The sequence below is a fragment of the Heliangelus exortis genome, chromosome 26 (genome assembly GCF_036169615.1).
Source record: "Heliangelus exortis chromosome 26, bHelExo1.hap1, whole genome shotgun sequence".
Classification (NCBI taxonomy): Eukaryota; Metazoa; Chordata; class Aves; order Apodiformes; family Trochilidae; genus Heliangelus; species Heliangelus exortis.
The window spans coordinates 752,661-775,041 of record NC_092447.1 but is presented as its reverse complement, the minus strand read 5'-3'; the positions used below and the strand labels follow the sequence as shown (position 1 = coordinate 775,041).

General features: G+C 54.8%; 1 protein-coding gene across 1 annotated transcript in view; it reads right to left on the bottom strand.

Moving 5' to 3' along the window:
* The window catches only part of PAFAH1B2 (platelet activating factor acetylhydrolase 1b catalytic subunit 2), a 248,265-nt gene that overhangs the window by 95,099 nt on the left and 130,785 nt on the right, over nt 1–22,381 (bottom strand). The gene's annotated exons all lie outside the window — the stretch shown is intronic.

Here is a 22,381-nt window from a genome sequence, read left to right as displayed (position 1 = left end):
CGTGGGCTGTCCCGGGTGAGCTGTCCCCGCGGCGGTGCGGACGGGAGGTGGCAGTGCTGCACCAGTGCGGGGCCCCGCAGTCATTAATTGTTTCTAATCAAGACCCCGGGGCTGCCGGGGGTCCCGCAAGGCGGGCGGGCATCTCGTGTGAGCAGAGGGCAGCCAGCAGCAGGGACTTCTCTGTCTCGAGGCTTTTCTGGTTTCTTTTTAAAAAAAAAAGCGCTTTCGAAGGGGGGAGTTTGGAGCAGAGGAGAGTTGAGCCAGAACTGATTCCCGTATCTCAAACACAGTTGCTGCAAAGCAACAGGACCTGTTCCAGGGAAAGATCATCTCGATAGAAGTGTTTTTTTCTCCCTTTTTGGGGTGTTTTTGGTTGTGTGTGTCTCCGGGCCGAGACAGCAGTGAGATCCCCGGGGGAAGGACTCTGGGGTCACCTGGATTAGCCTCGCATTCGGGTAAGAGTCTGATCAGGGGGAGTGCGAAGGCAACAAACGCTTCAGGGTTAGTGTGGGTGTCTCTGCGATCCCGCCCATCGCCGGGGATGTCCCCACGGGATGGCAGACACCGTGTCCCGCCCTGCAGGGACTGGGGGGTGGGCTCTTCTTTCCCAGCGCCCCTCCCGGGAAGGGGACTTTTCCAGAAGGTCCTTCCCGGTTGGGCTGGCCGCGATTCCCAACAGAGAAACGGGGATGGAGATTCCAAATTCCGCCCAAACTCAGCATCTTCCCCGTAAATAAAGCTCCCCCCCGGCCCCGCCGTCTTTTGAGTTCTGTATTAAACACTCATTATACCTTTGGTGTGACAAGTGATTGAAAAGTGTAATTTGAAAGCTAAGCTCCCCATCACACTCTCCCCTATTGTTTATTTGCCAGCTCCGAGCGGGTTGGCTGCCAAGGAAAGTAATCAGAAGGCAATAGCCTGATGTCGGATGAATCCCCAGAGCTGCCAGCGAGCTGGAAAACTCCAGCGTCGGAGCCGCCCGCAGTATTCATGCGCTGAAAATAATTGTGTGGAGCAGCGGAGCCGGGATCAAACCCGGGCTGACATTTTGGGCTGCGAGGCTGGTTCTGATGTGGTTGTTAGTAGCTGGCTCGGGGGCAAGAAGCCCAAAGAAGCTCGGGAAGGGGGGGTCGGGATGGGTTCTCTCGTGCAGATGAGACGAGTAATCCCAAAGCCAAGTGCGTCTCCTCCTCGCCCTCTCTTGTTTCTCCCACCCCCCCACCTTCACCCCCCTCGCTGCGCTGATGTAATTGAGTGTGGCAAGTGGCAGTTCATTAAAAAGTGGGAGCAGATGGGGAAGGGATTGTAGAAGAAGATTAATGATGCGCACCGACAACCCAATCGGGCCAGGTTTGGGAGTAAACACAATCACGGCGGCTCCCCGGGAGCGGGGGATCCTCCCCTGTCAGCTCCGGGAGATAACGAGGGGGGATGCCGGGGATGTGCCGGGGTGGGGACACAGTTGTGGGAACGATACTGGAGGGGGCGGGGACCTGGTGCTCTCCTGGGAGGTGGCAGGGACGCTGCCGCAGTAGCCTCAGGCCTGGTTCCACTCCTGCCAGCAGAGCATGGACCTGGTGGGGACTCATTCAGCTCCTGAACAAAGTTCCCCCAGACCCACATCTCCTGTTGCTGGTAGTGCTGAGACATCGCCCAGCTCAGGGGGACCACGGGGGTCCCGGGGGGCATCGGTGTCCTGGGCACTGGGTGTCCAGCAGGACAGCCAGTGCCTGCCAGCCTCCCCCAGGGGACAAAGCCTGGCGTGTGATGTGACAGCAATTTTGCTGCCATTTAGAGCAAAGTGCCCGCCCCCTTGTTTAAGTGACGGAGGGGAGGGGAGTGGGATGAATCTCCCAGCCACAGGATGCTGCCTCTCGGGGGGGCAGCAGCCTGGCAGTTGGGAACGATGCAGACCCCCTGTATCCATCCGGGATGGCATCCCCGCTGATGGGACGTGGTGGCTTAATGACACTGTCACCACTGTCACCTGGGTGAGGGGGGGATGCTCCTGGGGAGGGTGGCTGCCCAGCTGAGCCACCACCGAGGGCATAAATAATTTAATAAAGGAATGGTTGAAATTATATTGTCCTAAAGAATATAATAAACCCTAATTTACTCACATTTATCTCCCGGAGTTTTTTCTGAAAGCAGTAATCTTGCATCTTCTACAGTGATGGATTAGCAGGAAGGAAACTCCGCTGGGGAATAAAAACCCACATCGTGTAGTTTTTGACATGTTATTATTCAGTTTTATCTCGGGTTGCTCATTCCTGGGCCATTACTCATGTTCATAGGGATTTTTCTCCCCCCTTACTTCCTTCTAAATTTTTTTTTCTATTGTGACCAGAGGCAAAGATGGTAGCAAATCATCCCCCCCCCTCGGCTTGGGGGGCTGGTGAGCACAAGCACCACGTCAGAGCAGCCCTTCCCAATGGCATCTCCCAGTTAAACCAGTTCCCAGCAGCAGTGTCTGGCAAACCCTGGCTGCCCCAGCTCTGCCCTCTGGCAGGGTGCAGGCAGGCAGGGAGCGCTGCCTCTGCTTGCGAGACGCCGAGCAGCTTCGTGTTTATTTATGTTTACGCTGCAGCCTGCCTGTTGCATGCGTGTATATATATTTATATATATTTATTTTTGTGCATACAGGCTGCCGGGGGGGCGGGCTGGGAAGTGCGCAGCTCTCGCTGGGGAGGGGCTGGCGGAGCACGAAGCCCTGGAGAACATCCAAAATCCACAGGAGGCAGCAGAAACAAGCCCCCCGGCTGCTGGGAGGAGGCAGAGCCTCTCTCCTTTCTCCCTTCTCATCCCCTTTTCCATCGAGGTCAGCCCGGCAGTGGGGATGCTGCCCAGCCCAGACCCGGCTCTGCCTGCCCGCCCTGGGCAGCCCAGGGAAATGGGGTTTGTTTGCAAACGTGGGCAGCCAGAGGGAGGTTCTGGGGGGCTGCTGGAGGTGTCCGCTCAGGCTGGGCCATTAGGACCCAGCCATGCCACCCTTGGTGTCCTTGTCCCCTCTGCTAGGGGCTCCCCGGGTTAGTGGGGGGTTCAGCCACACTCCAGTGCTGATTATCGAGCCGGCAGGAGCTGCTCAGATTTTTAATTAAAATTGAGGAACGCGCACGCCTTACAAACGCTGCGTTGGAAAGTATAATTCGAGTAGCTTCTTGCCTCGCAGCCCCTCCTTGCCTGCCAGGGCTCAGGCTGACCCTTGCTGGGGACCGGTGTCCCCTGCTGCCCTCTGTCACCATCCCAGCGTGGCAGCTCCGGAGCTGGGGACGAGCTCTGCCCCATCTCCACCCAAGGGAGGGGACAGCTGGGCATCAATATGTATTGGCGGCTCCCGGGAAACCTGGATGAAGTGTAATTATCCCGGCTCCATCAACCCGGATTAGCAGAAGACCAAGCAGCCCATCAGGCGTGGTTTGGTTCCTGGGATCAAAGCCGGAAAACGGGGGCGGGCAGGGAGGGGGCGGGCAGAGCTGTGTCCTCGCCTGCTTCGTGTTCCCCGTGGGGCAGAGTTAACTTTTCCCTTCCAGACTTCCCAGGGGCACCGTGGGAAGCTGCTCCGCCGGCCCTCGGAGCCGCTCAGGATCGTCCCCGTGCAGCATCTCACCCCCCACCTCCACTCCCCTTCATTAAGACCTGAATATAGATCTTAATTAAGGCGCTGATGAATTTAATTTAGAGCAGCATTACTGCCTTCACTTCCGGAGCTCGGTGCCTTGTTTGGAGAACGCAGGATGCCAGCTAGAGGAGTGCTTGCTTGTACCCACCAGGAATAACTCCCTGGCAAATCCCTTCAGACACCTCGCAGACATTAATCCCCCTGCTCCTGCAGAATATTAATGGGCATCAGGCCTCTGCCTTCCCACCACCCACGTTTCAGCACAAAACCTCCAAACCCAGTGCCTGGCAGGGCAGGGCAGGAGGAACTGCAGTTTGGGTTAAACATTGAAGGTTTTGGCTCAGCTACCAAGGGCCTGTGGTTCCTTCCATAGCCCCGTGCAGGCTGCCCTCTGCCCTTGGTGTCAAAAAAACATTTTGTGCTGAGCTCATCGAGTCAGCCCTCATTGTTCTGCTCCCTGACTCGGTGGTACAGATCTGCCACTTCCATTCTTTGAACACGGAGCAAAATAATCAATGGGAGTTTTGATACCTCCTAAGCCCCCACCATCCCCAGTGAGGGATGCAGCAACCAGTGGATGGATAGAGCTGGCATTAAGGGCTGAAAGGGAACAGGCACGAGGAAATCCACAGCTAGAGCTGCTGCTGCTGCCCCTCCACCTCCTCTGAGCGCCCATGCATTCAGCCCAAGCAAAGGTCCCACTAATTCCCACATTACTAATAGGGAATTTTGGCCCTGCAGGTCTCTGCCCCTCTACCCCCCACCTTGCCAAGCCTTTGCTGAGATATGGGCTGATGTGTGAGTCCCAAGGGACATGAGGGTGGGCCCAAGGATGTCAAACCTGGCTGTGTTTGCTGTGAGCTACTATCAGGTGGCAAATAAAAGGAGGGGGGAATGCTGTTCAGTTTGGGGCCAGTGCAGGGGAGCACTGCCCCGTCTGCAAGGCACACAGCAGCTCCTGCTGCCATGCTGGGGGAAGTGGTGCTCTAAAAAATGTGCTGGGGGACAATAAAATCCGTTTGGTTTGGGATCAGGTTGGGAGTGGCACATGGTGTCTGTTGGCAGTAAGAACAGAAGGGAGAAGGAACCAGAGGCAGGTTATTCCTACAGGTGTCCCAGTCCTGGGAATGGCAGGAGCCGGCTGTGTTTCTCCAGATGGAGAAGCTTAGCATCCCTACCCTGTGCAGGTGTTTGGGGTCCTGGTGACCTTCACAGTGGGTGTTGGTGACATGGGGCATGCTGAGTGACAGCCCGGCAGTGGCAGGGACAGCAGCCTCCCTGCTGGGACTGACATAATGCACTGGGTAATAGTTTTCGACACATTTCATTGAAATATAACAAAATATTTGCATAGTGTTATGAGATAGATGGGAGCTGACTGGAGGCAGAGCTCATTTGGAGACACGATGTGAGAATTCATTTAAAATGAAAGAATATGGAAGCTTAAGTTTATGGTAATGGATTGATGGGAGCCAGCAGCTAATGACTCCCAACAAATCCATCGCAGCCGCCCTGTCCTTCCTCCCCGCTCTGCTGCTGCCCCCCATGGAGCAGGGGGGACACCTCCCCGGGGGTGTGGAGGGGTCAGTGAGGCCCCGGGTGATGGGGGCTGCCAGCCCACCCATGAGGGGACATGGGGACTGGGGGAGATGGAGCAGGAGGAGGGGGGAGGGGGCAGCGTGACTCCAGGATAAACGCTTGGACTTCATTTCCACCTCCCGATGCTGCAGCAGATTGAAATGAAGTGACTGAAAAGACACAGATGAGAGCTGGAGAAATTAATAATGTCGCCGTCATAACAGTCGTGAGTGGCCATGCATGTGCTAATTAGTTTGGTGCCCTCTCTCCAACTTGAGGGCCCCGAGCCTGCTGGTTTAATCAGCTCAGCCAGGAGTGCTGTGCCAGGAGAAGCTCTCATGGGCTCTGATGCCCACCTGAGCTGCATCCTGCTTGTTACCCCCCTACTAATTGAGTGCACCCAGAGCCTTCAAATAGAGGGGGGAGGTCCCCATCTCGTGGCTGTAGCACTCTGGGGGGACTGGCTCCTTGGGAGGAGAAGCTCTTCAGCCCTGGAAGCTCCAGGCAAGTGGTGTCACGGTGCTTGGGGGGTTGTAGAAAAAGATGATTGTGTGCTTTGGCTGTGGGGGAGCAGAGCCCTGGGCATGGGCTGGGGCGCTCCACCAGCTCCCGAGGACAAGGAAGGGCTGCGTTGTGTGGGAGATGCGGACCAGGTTTCCCTGGAATGTTCTGACTTTCAGCACTTGAGCTGAGGTTCTCCTTTCAAGCTGTGGGTAGGGGTGGGAGGGAACATAGAAGGGAAAGCGGGTGGAAGGGAGGAGAAAATGTGCTGAGCAAATAGGGAACTGCTCCCTCTTTGGGTCTTTCCAGCTGTTTGCCTATTGTTTGTCTCTCGGAGAGTAAACCTGGTCTCTGGGGTGCTGGGAGATACTGGGTCATGTGCAGATTTTGGGGAGATGCTGGTCTGTTGTTGCATGCAGAGCCCCTGAGAACCTTTGCTTAAAGCGTTTTGCAGAAGCTGCCTGTCCTGGAGCTTCTGCGGGCAGCTGAAATCTCGTATTTGATGTTTCCATAGCAGACCTTGTGCTGGGGAGGCTGCAGAGAGCAAACTGCTGCTGGCAGAGGTGTTTGTGTGGGGAACCGTGCGTGGGAAGGGCAGCTCGGAGCCTGTCCTCTGCCCTTCTGATGTCCCCATTAGTGTTCAGGGTGGGTGGTAAGAAGCCACTTAGGCCTGGAGACAGCTCCCCCTGGCCCCAGCTGAAACATTTTTATAAAGGACCATCAGAGTTTGAGTGGCGTGCCCTTCTTCAACTCCACAGAATTAGGGATGAACCCTCTCAAGAATACCTGAGCTAAGCGTTTGATACTTAATTATGTAAATGCTGCTGCCCACACCCGTGGCAGCCATCAGCTGCCTCCCCGAAGGTGCTTGGTGGGAGTGTGGGTGACCACGGGGGGTGGCACCATGGTGTCTGTGCCGCTGATGCTTCCCCCATCACTTCTCCCCTGTCGCCGCTCTGTCGCCGTCCTGTCCCTCCCCCTGATGAGCAAGCTGCCAGCCCACACGTTGCTCGTCTCCTGGTCCCTCCCCGGCGCTGAGCCCCCCACTGCCATCGCCCCTTATCGGGTTAGTAATTTGGGATCTGTGCTAAGAGCTCAGAAATCAATTTTCAGCTTATTTTGTGCTGCGGAATTTGCCATGCCTGGATCTCTGATACTAATTGAACAAGAGCAATTGATGTTTTAGTAGTAATTAAAGATGGTAATTATTACCAAATCTCCCCCTGGCCCTGCGTGTTTGCTTTGGACTTGTCAAAACTGGAGGCAGGAGGAATCAATCTTCATGAAGTTGGCACTTTAAAGCGTCTTCCTGGTAATGGCTTCCCACAAAGTTGGCGATGGAGTGGAGAAGGAAAGATGGGGAGAAAGCACCAAGCCTTGTAGAGGGCAGGGATGCTGCTGGATGCTTGCTAATTAAGCACATTCCTTATCCAAAATGAAAAGCAGGAGGACCCGTGTGTTTGGCCCCATTTCTCATCTGCTGGGCAGCTCTGCCAAGCCTGAGAAAGAGCTGCCATGGAGGAACTGCCCACGTGTTCCTCAGCAACAGCATCTGGAGCACTTTTGCCTGCTGACACCAGACCTGGGTCCCACGCTGGGACACACAGAAGCTGTCCTGGAGTGGAGCAGCCTTTGGGTGCAGTGATGCTCTGGTCCCTATAGGGAACGTGCCAGGCTGGGCACCCACAGGGTGCTGCAGGGCTCCCAGCAGGCTCAGCTTCACTGGCTCCTGTTGCTCTGCTGAAATGGCTCCTGGTGGATATTTCTAGAGGCACCAGCAGGATCAGGCCTGCTGAGTCGCTGCCTCTCCGTCCCCATGGAAACTGCTGCAGGATGCTGCAGAGCAGAGCTCCTCGCAGCTCCAGCTCTGAGCTGGGCCTCGTCCCCGGCCCCCTGGCAGAAGAGCCCTTGAGTGAGGGGTGGGGGGCAAGCCTCACCTCCTCCATTTTGTCTTGGGAGAGCGAGAACCTTCTGTTCAGGGGGAAAATGGAAATGCAATCAGATCAGCTTGTATGGTGCAAATAGAAAATCAGTTTTAATAAAGCCAGGAGAAATGCAAAGCAGCTGCTTGTGATGGAAATGGTGTTAAGCAGGCACCTCTCGAAGGTGAAGTTGCTCCGGGGGAGGGGGCACATTGCCCTGGGCAGCTCCTCCTCGGGGTCTCGGTGGGGGCAGGAGCAGGCGGGGTTGGCTCCGGGGGTCGTCAGTGGAGCAGCAGCATCCTCTGTGTGAGCCCCCCGGAGACACAGCCCCCTGCACCCTCCCCAGGAGGCACCCACCACCGCAGCCCCCTCGGCAGGGGAGCAGCTGCCACCAGTGCTTAATTCTAGCTCAGAGGAGGCACTTGGGCTTTATTGCTTTCATTTATTACGGAGAGCCCGGTGTCTGTTCTCCGCAGTGGCTATCTGGTCACATCGGGACTGATAAGCAGTGCTGGTCTGTCTTTTCAAGACAGCCTAAATATATCACTTTTCACTTAATTATTTATTTTGCCCGGCTCTGGGGGTGGCGTGTCGTTTTCTTCAAGTGAGGCTTCATTTTCCCATTCAGCCCTAGGAAGGGAAAAAAAAAAAAAAACAACCAATCAAACAAAACCCCAAATAAAAAACTAACCAGCAACTAAACAACCTGTTTGCTTTAATTGCTAAATCAGCTGTTAGGTTGCACCAAACTCAGGATGGGGGGAGTGTTTTACGTACAGAGCTGGGGGTGTGAGGGGGATGAGTTTGCCTGCCTTGAGCTATAGCTCTGTGGGGAGGTGGGGAATCCAGGCAGGGGGTGAAGGACCTGGGATCCCTGGTTCTGCCCAGCTGCTCCCAAGTGGAGGAGCAAGCATGGGAGAGAGCTGCAAGTCAGTGTGCAGCATCGTAGAAGTCTTTAAATCTCTCCCCTTCCCGGCAGGCAAAGCTCCACTTGTAGTAAAATCCTCACAGCAAATGAAAGAAAACAAGGAGGAATTTAATGCATGAAACCTTTATTAGAGCCCCGAGGAACAGGCTGCCTGAAAGTTTCCCTTAATGAGATTGCAGGAACGATGTACCTTCCATCTGCTGTGGAGAATGGGTTCCCAGCCTGTCTGGGTGCAGGCAGCTCCTGGTGGTGGGGGCCAGGGTGCTCAGACCCCGATGTCCCAGCCCTGGGGCTCTGCAGTCGGGCTGTGTGGGCTCTTGTGGTCTTGCAGTTGGATGGTGCCATAGTTCCCTACATCCCCATACCTGGTGGCCCCTTCCTGTTCCACCTGGGGAAGCAGAGGCTGTAGACAGTGTCCTTGGGCATCCCGGGGTGGCAGCAAGGAGTCCCCCACTGCAGATGCCCCGGGCAAGGGATGCTGTGGGAGCCACAATCCCACAGTACTGCTGGGAACCAGTGGATTAAAGTCCCCAACTTCCCCTTTCCCACTCCCCCCACTGCCTTTCCCTGATGGGTGAGAGTTATTCCCAGGACAGTAAAGGAAGGGCAGTGTTTCCCCTTGTCTGTCAATCCCTCACCCAAAGGAAGGAGCGGGGTGCTTGTGGGGAAGGGGGAAAAGAAAGGTGCACACAGCAAAGGCAGGGTCTGTAGTTGGCCAGCCTTAATTTCATAATTCATCTCCGTGAAACACAATGAAATGAAAAGAGTTTAGATTCCAAATGTGTAATGATCATCAATTAAATTCTGCTGGGGCTCAGCTCCCCTCTCGTTCGAGTTTTATTATTATTATTTCTCTGTGGTTGCGGGAGGATGAAAACAAAAGCTGCTGCTGCTGGGGGAGGATTAGGGGTGGCAGTGACTGAGGGCTGGCAGTGCAGACCCGGGGACAGGACGTTTTTCCTCTGCCGCGCCCCTGTGGCAGGCAGGGGAATCCATCATCCTGAGCGTAATCAGTTAATGCTGATAAACTGCCAGCAATAACTGACAATTGAGCTGGGGGTATTGGGGCTGGGAGTTCATTCATTTTGGAAGTGCCATAACCAACTCGTTCGGAACAGGCGCAGGCTTGGAGCCCCTGCCCTGCTGCTGCTGATCCTGTTGGGGTGGGTGGTGATGATGATGATGATGTGTTTAGTGGTTGTTGGTGATGGAACTGTGTCTGGAAAAGCCCTTTGATGCTGTGAAGAAAGGAACTTGTGTTTATCCCTGGCAGTTTTTTCCCTGCACTAATTCCAGTAGGGACTGAGTGACAGCGGGGGCTCAGCAAGTCCAGCTGTTGGGACTGGGCTTACTGGGCTGAGAGCCTATAGGATCTGACTCCTAAAATATGAATTATTTGAGCCCCAAATGACAAATCAGAGGAGCTGGTGTCTGCAGGAAGCCCTGTGCAAAGGCTGGGGAACTCAGGGGTGTGTGGGGCTGATTCCTGGCCTTGGCTCCCTCCCTACCCCCTACCTACCTGGGCTGTGAGCTTGGCTTCCACCAGCACCTGGAGCTGTGTGGACAGAGGTGTCTGTGTTCCTTACCCAGGGGATCCAGGCTGCCAGCTTCCCTTCCTTTAGAAGGAAGAAAGAAACAGTTTTGCCCATTGATTGTGCAGCCAGGGAGCTCCAGCTCTGCTTACACATCTCGTGTAGTGCAGCCTGGAGAAGGTCCCTTTCCTCGAGTAGGGAGTATTTGGCACCCCAGGGGGGTTGGGGTTTGCCGGGTGCCCAGACTCCCTCTGCCAGTTTCCTTGGTGTAATTGCCCTGCCTCCAGCCCAGCAGCTGGGCTGTGCTTGCTGGGTCTGTGCTTGGCTGCCTCTCCCTGCCAGCACTGGGTTTTTTTCTTTTTTTTTTTTTCTTTTTCCATCTTTGTTGTTTGACTCAAGAGCCCTCTATTATAATTTTTTTTTGTTCTCTGTGTAGGTATTTAAAGACTTTGATCAAGTCACCTCATCACCTTCTCTTTGTTAATCTGGAGAGACTGAACTCCTTGAGACTTTGGCAATTGGCAGGAATTGTGCCTCTGTGTCCCTTGGCTGCTTTGAACATCCCAGCCAGAGAGCTGGAGGTTGGGCACCTGGAGACGAGGGGGGATCTGGAGAGCTCGCCCTGATCCATCTCTCTGCTCCCCCCCCTTCACAGAGGGCTTTGACATTGCGTGGGGGTTGTGCTGGTGACTCTGTCGGAAAGTTTCTGTTCGTGCTTTTTCCCTTTTTTCTCCTGTGACAGATAATAACTCCTTCTCAGAGGCAGACTTCCAGGGACAGGCTGGCTCATCTCTGCATCGCCCCTGAGCAGTGGGATGCATGAAGGGGCAGAGGGGGAATTGCTGCTTGCTTCTGGACTAGGAGCTTACCCCCACCAGAGCTGAGCATCAGAGGGATTCAGTCTGTGCAGGAGCAGGATTGTGGCAAGACCAAATGATCTGGAAAGGATGTTTTCCCCCCCAGAGGGGGCTGCTTTCCAGCTTGGTTCCCAGTGGCAAGATCCTGGCCCTGCTGTGGGGCTGGTGTGGTCTCGCAGGGCTCAAGGGCCACTGTGTTTGGTGGTTTTGGGACCAGTTTACCCGCTATCCCAGTATGACAGGGCCCCCCCAGAGCCCTCACAGGGGCAAACCTCCTCGGGGGGCTGCCTGGAGCCCTCCTGTGTGGGTTCTGGTCCATAGTGGGAGGAAGGCTTCCTCCCCTTGTCCTCCTCCCCCCCCAGCTGCCCCAAGGTAATGAGTTGTCAGGGTGGTGAGGATGGACGGGGCGCACGGGGTCCTGATGAGATGATACAGCAACGATTCCATTTCATCTCGAATTTGACATTAAACTTTAATAGTCTCAAGGACAAGAAGCCAAGAGATATCAGATGTAATGAGATAAAGCAAAGTTTCTCTGACAGCAAATTTGATCACAAATGGGCTCTGAGATTGCTTCTTTGATATAAATGAAACATAATTCATCTTCCAGTGCCTTGAATGGGCTTTGAGGCCATGTATAATAACAGTGTCACCACTGCCCAGCTCTGACAGTTGCCTGCGTGGCACCGGGCCTGTGAGGGACCAGTGGGATGCTAGAGGACCCAACCCTGGGGCTGTTAACCAGGAATAGCAAAGGACACCAGAAAAAGGAGCAAATAGCTTGGAGCAGCCCAGAGATGGCAGTAAGTTCAGGGAGAGGTTCACTGAGTAATTGTGAGGAACAACAGCAACCACTAAAATTTCTCCAATTGCAGTTACCCAAGCAGAGGGCCATGCACACTGGGTAAACTGGTCACAGCAAAGAGCTGTTCAAGCTCTGATTTGCAAAGATTAATTAGTGCTTGAAGAGACTGAGAAGAGGTGAAGGATTGCCCAGTGTTGTCAGGGAGTCCTTTGGCAGGCACATGTGTCACACCACAGGCATGTGCTGCCCTCACTGGGAAACCCACCAGTGATCCCCAGACTCCTTTGTGTGGTCTGGGCCCCAGGCTGGGCAGGGTTTGGGTGTGGGATGTGCTGGAAGAGTTTGAGGAACAAGGTCTGGCAGAGGGGAGGCAGATGCTGTGTCAGGAGCTTGCTGGGTGCTGTAAAAACCCCTTTCCCCACAGGAATGGCCATGGCCTGGCTGGCAGAGGAGGGGTCTTCTACCAGCTCTGACCCAGCTGAGCACCCACCAGCTCATACCCCCCCCCAGGAAGACCTCAGGGCTGATACTGCTGCTGCTGTGATTATTCCAGATTCATTTTGTGCCCTTTCCTGCTCTCATTATTATCTTTGTCATCAGAATTAATTTAGCTCTGTGTTTTCTCCTTCCCCTTTCTCATTACAAACATCTGGGCAGGACAGGACAGCATTCTAATGTCCCATGTGTTGGTTGGGTGACCTTTCTGGGTGCCACTTGGCAGTGCTGGTGGCCACGGGACATTGGGCCACCCTCGTGGCTGCCCAGGAGCCCTGGCTTTATCCCTTCTCTCCCAGTGCTGTGGCAGCTCTGTGCTGGGTGGGTTTTGGAGGTCTCTGTGTGTTTTGTCCACAGCTCCAGAGTGCTGGGAGCAGGCAGGAGGATGGGGGCTTTGTGTCGCAGTTGCAGATAAGTTAATTGTCTGTGGGGAAATGAACAGAAGTTTTTTTTTTTTTTGCATGATAAAGAAGCCTGAAAATCAAGGCTGGCAGCTGCTTTATTTCCTGTTCCCCCCCCCTCCAGTTTTTATTATCATTAACTTGCTTCTAGTGACCTGTAATATTTTTGTACAGTGGCAATTACAGCCTGCACAACCTGTTCACTTTGGGTAAATGCAGAGTGGGAGCCAGCAGGGTTCCCACTGTCCCCTCACCCCCTTTGACCAGCACATTCAGCCCACTATCCATGTCCCCCAGCCTGGAGAACAGCACTGGTGTTCTTCAGCAACAACACTCTGCAGCCAGAGATTTTTTATTCCCTTTTTCCCCCCACGTGCTGCAACAAGCCAAGGAGTGAGGGGTTGCGTGCTGGCTGCTGATGGGGTCCTTCCTGCCTGCAACTCCTGCTGAATATGAGAAGTTGAATTGATTCCCTCTAATAAATGAAGCAGTCGGATGTCTCATTTGTAACTTGACATCCACACCAGCGCTTCAGCTGCTGCTCCTCACCCCTGGCTGGGAGATGCACTTATTAAGATGGCATTCTGCAAAGCTATTGTGGTTTCCCGGGAGCCAATCTATCTGCAATCGGCCGGGGGGCAGAGTGGGCCAGGCTGGGAGAGGGCTGTGGGGTGGCTGCGGGTGTCTTCTGGCTGCCTATCACTGTCTCATTCATTGCCCATCACCAAAGGAGAGGGCTGGGTGGGTTCCCAGGGGGTTCCCAGGTTCGTGCAGCCCGTGTGGCAGGGCTGGTGTTGGGGTGTGAGGACAGGGTGGTTGCCAGGCTGTCTGTCACCCTCCCTCTCATTTCCAGCCCATCCCCTGGTGCCCATCTCCCTGCAAAGCTGCTGATGGAGGTCACCAGCTCTGCCCTGTGGAGGGGGCACAGCCCCAGCTCGGTGCAGGGAAGCTTCCCAGTGATGGAAGTGGTTTTGCCCACTTCCCCTCCCTTCTGCTTGCTGCTGCTGCTCCTCTGCAGGACAAAAAACAATCACGATAAATCAGAGACCTTCCCCTGGCCTCGGCGAGGTTCTGCAAACTCGGGATAAGAGTTTATCCATCCTAAATAATAATAATAATCATGCACTGGAGCTGCCAGCTCCCTGCTGGCTCCATTTGCATGGTGCTCAAAATCGGTGACCTGGGTGGCTCTGGGGTGCAGGGAGAGGAGTTGAGAGGACTCTGTGCTGGACTCTCCAGGGACAGGGGGGATGCTGGCAGCTATTAACGGTGTGGCTGTTGTCACAGGCAAGCCCTGCCCCGGATTTCACACCAATCCAACAAAAGGAGCTGGTTGCTGCGAGTGCAGAGCCTGAGCTGATTAAATCTTTGTTTAAGAGCTCCACAGCTCCATTACCTACATCAGGAGGGAGTTAATTAAACAAGGAAGGTGGGAGGCAGCAGCCGATGTGGCTGAGGGCATCTCCACAGAAGCACAGTTCCTGCTCAGCACTGGTTCCTGCTCCGGATGGGCAAACCTGTTGGTGCTGGTGCTTTAGAGAGCAGCCACAAAATTCCAGTGCCTTCCCACCTCCTCTACAGCCCCTGCTCCTCTTTCCTCTCTCCCAGGGAATCTCTGGTTATATTCCCCAGGGCTGTGGGTGCTGCTGCTCTCTCCCACCGGGGGGAGAGGAGCGGAGCTGCCCTCCTGGGGAGGTGCAGGCAGGGGCTCTCAGGCCCTGTTTGTTGTTTGGATCTGGGGCTGCCCATAATCGTCTTCCCCTGCCATTAGGTTCGTCCCTGTCAGGAGCTGGAGGCTCTGTGGCAGCCACCCTGCTGCTTCCATTTGGCTGTACGAGGCGATAGATTAGATTCCTGTTTGCTTCATGGAAGAACCCTGGTGATATCAATTAGAGATGTCAGAGGGACCCGGGGGAATATTTCTACCTTTATTTATTTATTGGAGTCGAAGACATCGCAGGCTCTCAGAGCGAGACACATAATGTCTCTCTCCTTTCTTCACTCACACTCCCTCTCTTTCTTTTTATGGCTGGTAATAAAGCCCAGCAAAGGTTATTTCTGGAGGAGAGCTGGCACCAGCTGGGCAGGGGGGAGCACCCCAGCTCCCATGCCCGGGCACGTGCTCTCCTTCTCAGCCCACCCCTGGGCTGTCGAGTCACCTCTTCATGCTCAGCCTCCCAGGGCCATCGCTCCCTGCCTGGCTGGGGCTGCTGTGGGGCAGCTGCCCTCCTGCTCAGCTCCCCTGGGATCCCCCCATCCCTGTCCTCCCTGTTCTGATGGAGCTGCTGAACCTCGCTCCCCTTCAGCTCCTCCCAGCCTCCCGCAGGCAGCCCGGCTGCTGTTAATCTAAGTCCTGTAAAATACTGTTGGCTCCTGTCATCCACTGTCTTCTCCTCTCCCCACCGAGGTCAAGTGCTGCCCTCCCATCCGTCTCCAGGAGCAGGGCAGGCCATAAACCAAACTTTATGAGCACCAGCTAATGAATCCCTCCCCAGAGGCAGCGCCCTGCAGCCAGGTGGCTGGGGGAGCAGTGGTTTCCATCCCCCTGGAGGGGAGTTCCTTGATGGTTTTGGGGGGTTACAAAGCAATAGGTGGGAGTGAAGGTCTTGTGTGGACCGTTGCTTCCGTTCTCTACATCTTGCTGAGGTTCCTCGTGCAGGAGCCTGGGGATGAGCTGGTGTCACCCTCGCTGGGTCTCACACCAGGACGTGGTGGTCCTGCCACATCACCCCCCTCGCCTGGCTCCAGGTGCTGAAAAGTCCCTGGTGACAAACCTAGGAACTGGTCCCAACACACTCTCACCCGGGAGCCAGAGCTGCCTGGGATCCGAGTGCAGCTCCCCCTGAATCCCTGCTCGGCTCCAGCTCCAGGAGTGAGTTCCATTTGAATGTTAATGCCTCTAGGATGAAACCGGGCTGATTAAATTTTAGACTTGCAAATGGATTTGGTAAATAGATGTTAGGGAAGGCGGGACAGAGACTGCCTGCCTTGATAGCAGATACAGTAAATAGCAGCACTTTGTGATTAGGTGAGAGATTCACTCTCGGAAAATGAGTGTCTCCAGGGGCTGTTTTCTGGTGAGAAATCCTTTAAGTAAATACATTTATGGCAGTTTTTCTTTTCCCAAACAAGAAGAAAAGCCCCTCGGCTGCCTCTCCCAGGCTGCCTGCAGATGGCTGAGTAGGGAATGAGGGTCCTGGGGGCAGCCGAATGAGATGCCACCCCGCTGACAGCCCCTGACTGCTGGGGGCAATGCAGGAACAATGAGCAATGGGGAGGGATGGAGCCTCCGGCTCCTGGGGAAGCATCAGTCGCCCCGGCCGGTGGGTGGGAAAGCAAAAGCGGGGAGCTGTGAGGTGCAGAGATCCTCCCTCCTCCCGTCCCTGGCAGCAACAGCCGTCTCGCAGCTGAGGATGGATTATTCCTGCTTGGTGAACAGGTCTATTCTGTTTTCCCTGTGGAAAAGAGAGCCTGTATTTGAAAAACCTTTAAAAATGCAGATAGCAGGGCAAACCACATCGACCTCTGCATATAATATAGAGGAATTTTTAAAGAACAGTGTTGCATTCATTCTTATCTGGGGTGCTATGGAAAATTGAGAAGGAAAAAGAGAAAAACAGTGTTGAAGATGGAGCCTGGTTTTAGCGCATACTAAACCATTTGCTCCCCTGCTGAGCTCGGGTGTAGAGGGCAGCGCCAGCCAGAAAAGCTGGAGAGAAACCCGGCACAGGCTGGGGAAAGATGAGAGGGAAGGGCTGCCCGGCAGCAGGCATGCTTCCCGTCCAGCTGCCTCCCTCCCTGGCAGAGTCTTTCCCGTCCTGGTGCGACTATCAGGGCAAATTGCTGTTCTAACCGTGCTCGGCTGCGGCTCCCGGGGAGGAGCTGCTGCTGAACCCTCATTTTTTGGAGGGATGCCCCGCCGGCTGCCGACCCCAAGACCTCTCCTGTCCCATCGGGAGCCCGTCCCGTCGTGGACACACCAGTGCCCCCCCATCCCCTTGCCGAGGGGCCAGCGTCCCACCCGCAGGGCCACCAGCACTGCTGTGGTACCTGAGCACCGTCCTGACGGGCACGGCAGCTGGTTTTGATTTGACAGGCTTCATGGGAAAGTATTTTAAATAATACATGAAGTTTCTGTGCAGTTCAAGGCTGGCGCGCTGATTTAACAGCAGCTGCGATGTGTTATCGTCTGATAAATACGCTTGTTATATATTATGTATATCGCATCCTGCTGCCGGGTTCCCGGGGAGGCTTCTCCGGTCATCCAGCCGGGGGGTTTGCTGTGCATGTGGATGAAGTTGCCTCGGCGTCCCCCATGTAAACACCGCCCCTCAGCTCGGCTCAAAGCAGCCCCGCCGTGTAGTGGAGCGGATGCTCTAATCGCTACGTCTAATTACTGGGCAGGGGAAATCGATGCAGAAGGTTTCCCAGTGTCTTAAAATATCCTATATTCCCCAGCTCTCCTTGGTGGTGCTGCTTGCGAGCTCCAGTGGAGCTCTGCCATGGAAGGGGCACCGGGCTGCAGGCCTCGGGGCGGAGGGAGTGGGGTGCAGGGGTTGCAGAGCTGATGGAAGGGGAGGGATGGACCAGGGCTCCTGACCCGCTGCTCCCTGAAGACGCCTTGCGAGCCTTGGCTGGAGAGGACTTGGGGACCCCACAGACCCGGCAGTGCTTGGTAAAAGGGGAGGTGCCATACTGGTTTGCAGAGACTGGAAAGTCTCCCCTGGGCTTTACGGGGATCAGATCGCAGCCTGAAGCATGAATTTTGCTTCCCTGCGGGAGGGAACTGTTAAGTTTTACTGAGCTCCAGCGCTGGAGACAGCAGGGCGCCCATCCTGGAGCAGAGACAAAGAGAAGGGAACTGTTTGGGGTTTGTTTTTCCTCCCAGGCTTTTCAGAATATGGGAGCCAACATTTCCTACATTGGCTGGTGAATATTCAGGAATCAGATTTAATCTCCCTTTCATTCACATGTTGATGAGGTCCTCAGCATCCCTTAACAGCAACTGTTATTTGAGCTTTCCCCAACCCCCCTCCTCAGCCAGGAAAAGCTTTGCAAAAGCGAAAAGTGGCTCCGTCTGCCTCCCTGCCCAACCCCCAAATCCGGGACGAGGGTCAGTGCTCCCTTTTGGGGAGCCCCATAGCTCCTGCCCTGCCGGAGCGGGGCATTGCTGTGCTGTGTGCAGGCGAGCAGACCCTTAATGAGAGATCCCGGCAGTCGCTGGGCAGCTAATTAGGGTGCGCTGCCCCTCTCCCCTTGGGCAGGCGCTGGCACTGAATCTGCAGCAATTGCTCCGCACCCTTTGGATCAAGGGCCCGGGTTCCTCATCCTGAGCTGACAGCCCCGCTGCCCGGAGCGATGGCTTGGCAAAATCCATCTGTGGGAGGAGGAAGCTTTTCTGGTCTGCTGTCACCTTCCTCCAGTGCTCCTGGAGCGTTTTCTTCCCTCGTTAAGCACAGATGTCAAACTCTTCACCTGGCATCTCCACGGAAATGTTTCAGGGCTCCTGGTGGGGACGGGGGGTGCGTGGGTGGGGATGCCACCCGTCCCCCCACACTGGTCTGTGCCAGAGCCTGTGCCCTCCCCGGGCTCTCCCGCTCCAGCCCCCTCCCCAGGACTGCTTCCCGAGCAGGGGGGGTTCCTGAGCTCCGACCTGCCCTGGGGAAGGAACCGGGGCTCGAGGACCCCCCAGAGCACTTCTTTGTGGAGAAGAATCCGCAATTAGCAGTCCGATAGCGAGATTAATAGCAGATGCTCATAATTAACTGACTGTGCATGTAAGCAGCCATTATCTCGTTCTGCGGAGGTGGATGCTCGGGAGGATGCTCCCTGGACCATCCCTCTTAAAACCTCCCAAACCCTCCAAAACCCTTGCTGGGGACTCCACTTTGGGGGGTTGGGCCCCCCCTGGGAAGGCTTCGGGTGCCCAGAATGGGACGAAAGGCCTGAGCGATGCTGCCCCTGATCCAACACTTTGGATCTCTGATGATATAAACCCTGCAGGGTGGGCTAGGGACACTGGTCCTCCTTCCCATTCCCTCCACTCCACCAGCTCCCTGGGCTCCCCCCTGCCTGGCTGGAGAGCTGTGCCACAGGGTGGGTGGCAGGGGAAGGGGTTTGTCACCCTCAGACACCGCGTGTGGCGTTTCCGTGGGCTGGAAGCATTCGGTTGGTGTCAGAGGGTTTGGACTGGCCAAGGATCAGTTTGGGCTCTTTTCTCCCCTTTAGCCCTGGCCTGTGGGAGGGGTGATGGGTGCCCAGACCCCTCCTGTTTGCCTGCTGTCCCGCAAGCCCTGTTCCCACAGGCAGCTGCTGATTTTCCGGAGCGCTGGCTGCGTCTGGCAGGGAAAGAGCGGGCTCGGCTGAGCCCCCGGCTCTTCTCTCCGGCATCTTCTGCGGCTGGCATTGGCTCCCAGCAGCCCGCCGAGGCGCAGGCATATGGTGATGCATATTTAACTGGTATTTACATTCAACAGTGTCTCTCTCTAGCTCTGTTTTCCTTCCTGAACACTCTTAATTCCTGCCGGCTCCCGGGTGGGAAGGAGGGTGCCCTTGGCAGGGGCCGGAGGGGCCGTGTCGGGAGATGCTGCCGCCTGCCCTGGCTCAGAATTCCCTTCCCCAGGGCAGAGGGAGGGTGTGGGGGGCACTTGCAGAGCAAATGGCCCAGGACAGGGAACTGCTGGGTCTGGATGTGGCACCGTGTCTCTTACCAATAGCTGAGAAATGTGAAAACCAATTAGGAAGGGAGGGGAACTGCTAAGAAAAAAAAAAAAAGGCTGCTGTTCCAATTGACTCTGCTCCTTAATCTCAGTGCTCAGGAGCTTTCGTTATTCCAAACGTACAGGCATAATAATTAAACATAATTACTTGTAGGTTCTGGGCCGGTGACTATCTATACCTAGCGCTCCTAATGAAATTTCTATTAAGAAACACCCTGACTGTTTAATAAATAATAACAATTCCTCACTGTCTAGTCACCACAAGAGTCCCACCACAAGGAGGGAAGCAGCCGCAGGGGCATCCTAGGTCCTGACCTCATGCCCATCCTGGCCCCACACACCCCCAGAGGGGTCTCAAGGTCTTTAATCTCAGTGTTAAACAGCAAACAATAATTTTAGTAATGAGGACGTTGTTGGAGCTCCAGAGGGGGAATCACCTGTTTAGCGCAGAACCTTTTCCTTGAGAATTAATCCTATTTTAGGATCCAATTATAAACATCGATGGTGATATAGTGGCCTGGAACGTTAGTCAAGGCAAATTCCATAATTGATGGCTGCTGATCTGAAACAGTTTGAAAATGAGGACGCATTTTGGGGTTTTTTTTTCAATCCCACCTCCTCCCCTTCCCCAGAGGAATCCACGGAGCACTTCAAGAGAACAAAGACCCTTTGAAAACTCCGCTTTTTTCCCCCCTTTCAGTGTTTATCTGAAAAGACATCTTTTTCCCCTTAGTTGCTGTAATCATAAAAGCACAGGTGACAAACTGCTCTGTGCCAGGCAGCATCACTTCTCACTTGGGTTTTTTATAAATATATCTGTGTGTGTGTGTGTGTGTGTGTGTGTGTGTGTGTGTGTGTACGTAGCAAAGGCATCAGCAGCGTTCAGGCTCCGTGCTGGCAGGTGATTCCTGCGGGCTGGTCGGGCAGAAAGCAAAAGCCACCCAGCTCGAAGGGACAACTTTGATCTCGCCTGTGGTGTGGTGGCGATGCCGGGAGCCGTGTGGCGTGGCAGGGCTGCCAGGGCTTTCAGGGACGTGGTGTTGCTCCTCGGCCGCCGGCAACACTTTGCAAAAAGGCACCCCAGGCGAGTTCTGCTGGGCTTGTAAATACTTTAATCTCCGCGTTGCGCTTTCTCTTACCGCGGGAAAGAGAGAGAACTTTTAATGTTACGGCTCAAAGTTGCCCCGGCAAAATGTCAGTGGGTAGCTGGGGGAAACGGCTCCAGGCTTTCATTAGCGACCTGCTGGGTTGTCACCCGGCCCAGGTCTCTCTGATATGTTTATTGTCCCCGCAGCTCTCAGCTGCAGGTAGAAGAGGGCTGCAAAACCCTGCCAGAGCTATGAGCAGGTGAGCAAAATACCCAGACAGGGCAGTTTGTGGTTGGAATAGGTGGTGGTGGTCTTGCAGAGTCAGTTGTATGAGTTCTTCTGGGCAGGACCAGCATCCTCCCGGGCTGGCAGGGCCCACCGGCTTGGGCTCAGCTGTGTCTCTGCTCTGGTTTCCAAGGTGACTATCTCCTTCCCCAGCCTTTGAACTCCAAGGTGATGTCTTGTCTCCAAACACCACACTGGACCCGCTGGCGTGTCTCCTCCATGCTGAGGTGGCTGTGCTGCCCGGGATCCATTTCTCAGTCTGATCAACAAAGTGTTGTGGTCAGATAAGGCTGACTCAGGTTGTCACAAGCTTAAATAAATAAATACCTGTCTCTGGGTAATAAACGTGCTCGGCAGCACTGAGAAAGCTCCTGGGTTGTTCTCTGCCCAGTGTTTCCCTTCTTCAACTCAGCCCAAGTGGGAAGAGTGGAATCAAATGAAGGGGGGATTGGCAGCAATGTCCCTGCTCCCAGTGTCTTTCCTCAGGGACTGGTCTGCACAATCTTGAGTGAGTGACACAGAGGGAGGAGGAAGGAAGGCTTCATTTTTTTGAAGATTCTTCTACCTTTTCTACCCATCTCCCCATGCCTGTCTGTCGGGATGTTTTGCACTTGGCTGGCTCCCAGGGAGTGCCAGCTCTCAGCCTCACGTCCTCCCTGGGGCTGGGGTGATACTGTAAAATTGGGTTGCTGAAACAACCTTCTAACACTTGCCTTTTATTGCATGACATGACTTATATTGTACTAATAGATACTCATTATAGTAAACATATCTCCTGGAACTGAACGTAATATTTATTCGATTTCCTGGAAATATTTGCATTCTTAGTTGAGGGAATCTTCCCTGCTCTTCCAGGAAGTCATCCTGTGATGTTGCTTTGTAAATTCCTTCTCAAGGCTGGGACCCCCAGGCAGGGCAGCACCTGGCTCTTGCCTGGCTCTTCTCCCTGCTGCTATGGCTCTGCAAAGCAGGATTTTACACCCCAGGGGAGGAGGGACGAGGCAGGAAGCTATTTGCCCGAGGTGACTCCAGGAGCTGGTGGCAGCAAGAGCTGTTCCTGCCTCTCCCAGCAGCTCTGGCATCACCAGTGTTGGTGCAGGGGCACAGTGAGCCCCAGAACAGCAGCGATGCAGTGAGTGGCATTTGAGGACAATAAGGCAAGAAATCGCTGAGCAGTGGAGAATAAATCTCCAGCATTAGGGGTGGATGTACAGTGCTGTAAAGCAAAGAGCCAATATAACAGTCTACCTAACACCATTAGTCTGGGACCGAGGCATTTGATATAGAAGGAGGGATGGCATGAGCCAACAGGTCTCTACTTTATTTTTTCCCCTGCATTTAATACAGTGTTCTGGGTGCTGCTTTCTATGCTCAATGTGTTTTATTGTTTTGCTCACCCTGAGAGAGGAACTGCTGGAGCTGTGACAAATGGCTGGGAAGGCTGGGCTGGTTGTCACCGTGGCTGCTCAGGGCAGCCCGACCCAGCAAAGCCAGCCCCATGCCAGGGGGTGAGGGATGGGGTCCCTGACTCTGCCATGGAGCAGGGGGTGAACTGTCCTGTGTCCTCTGAGGGTGAGAAAAGGGAGTTGGTGGGGTGAGGGGGCACACAGGTGGTGGCAAGCATCATCTGTCACAGCCTCTACTTCCCAGA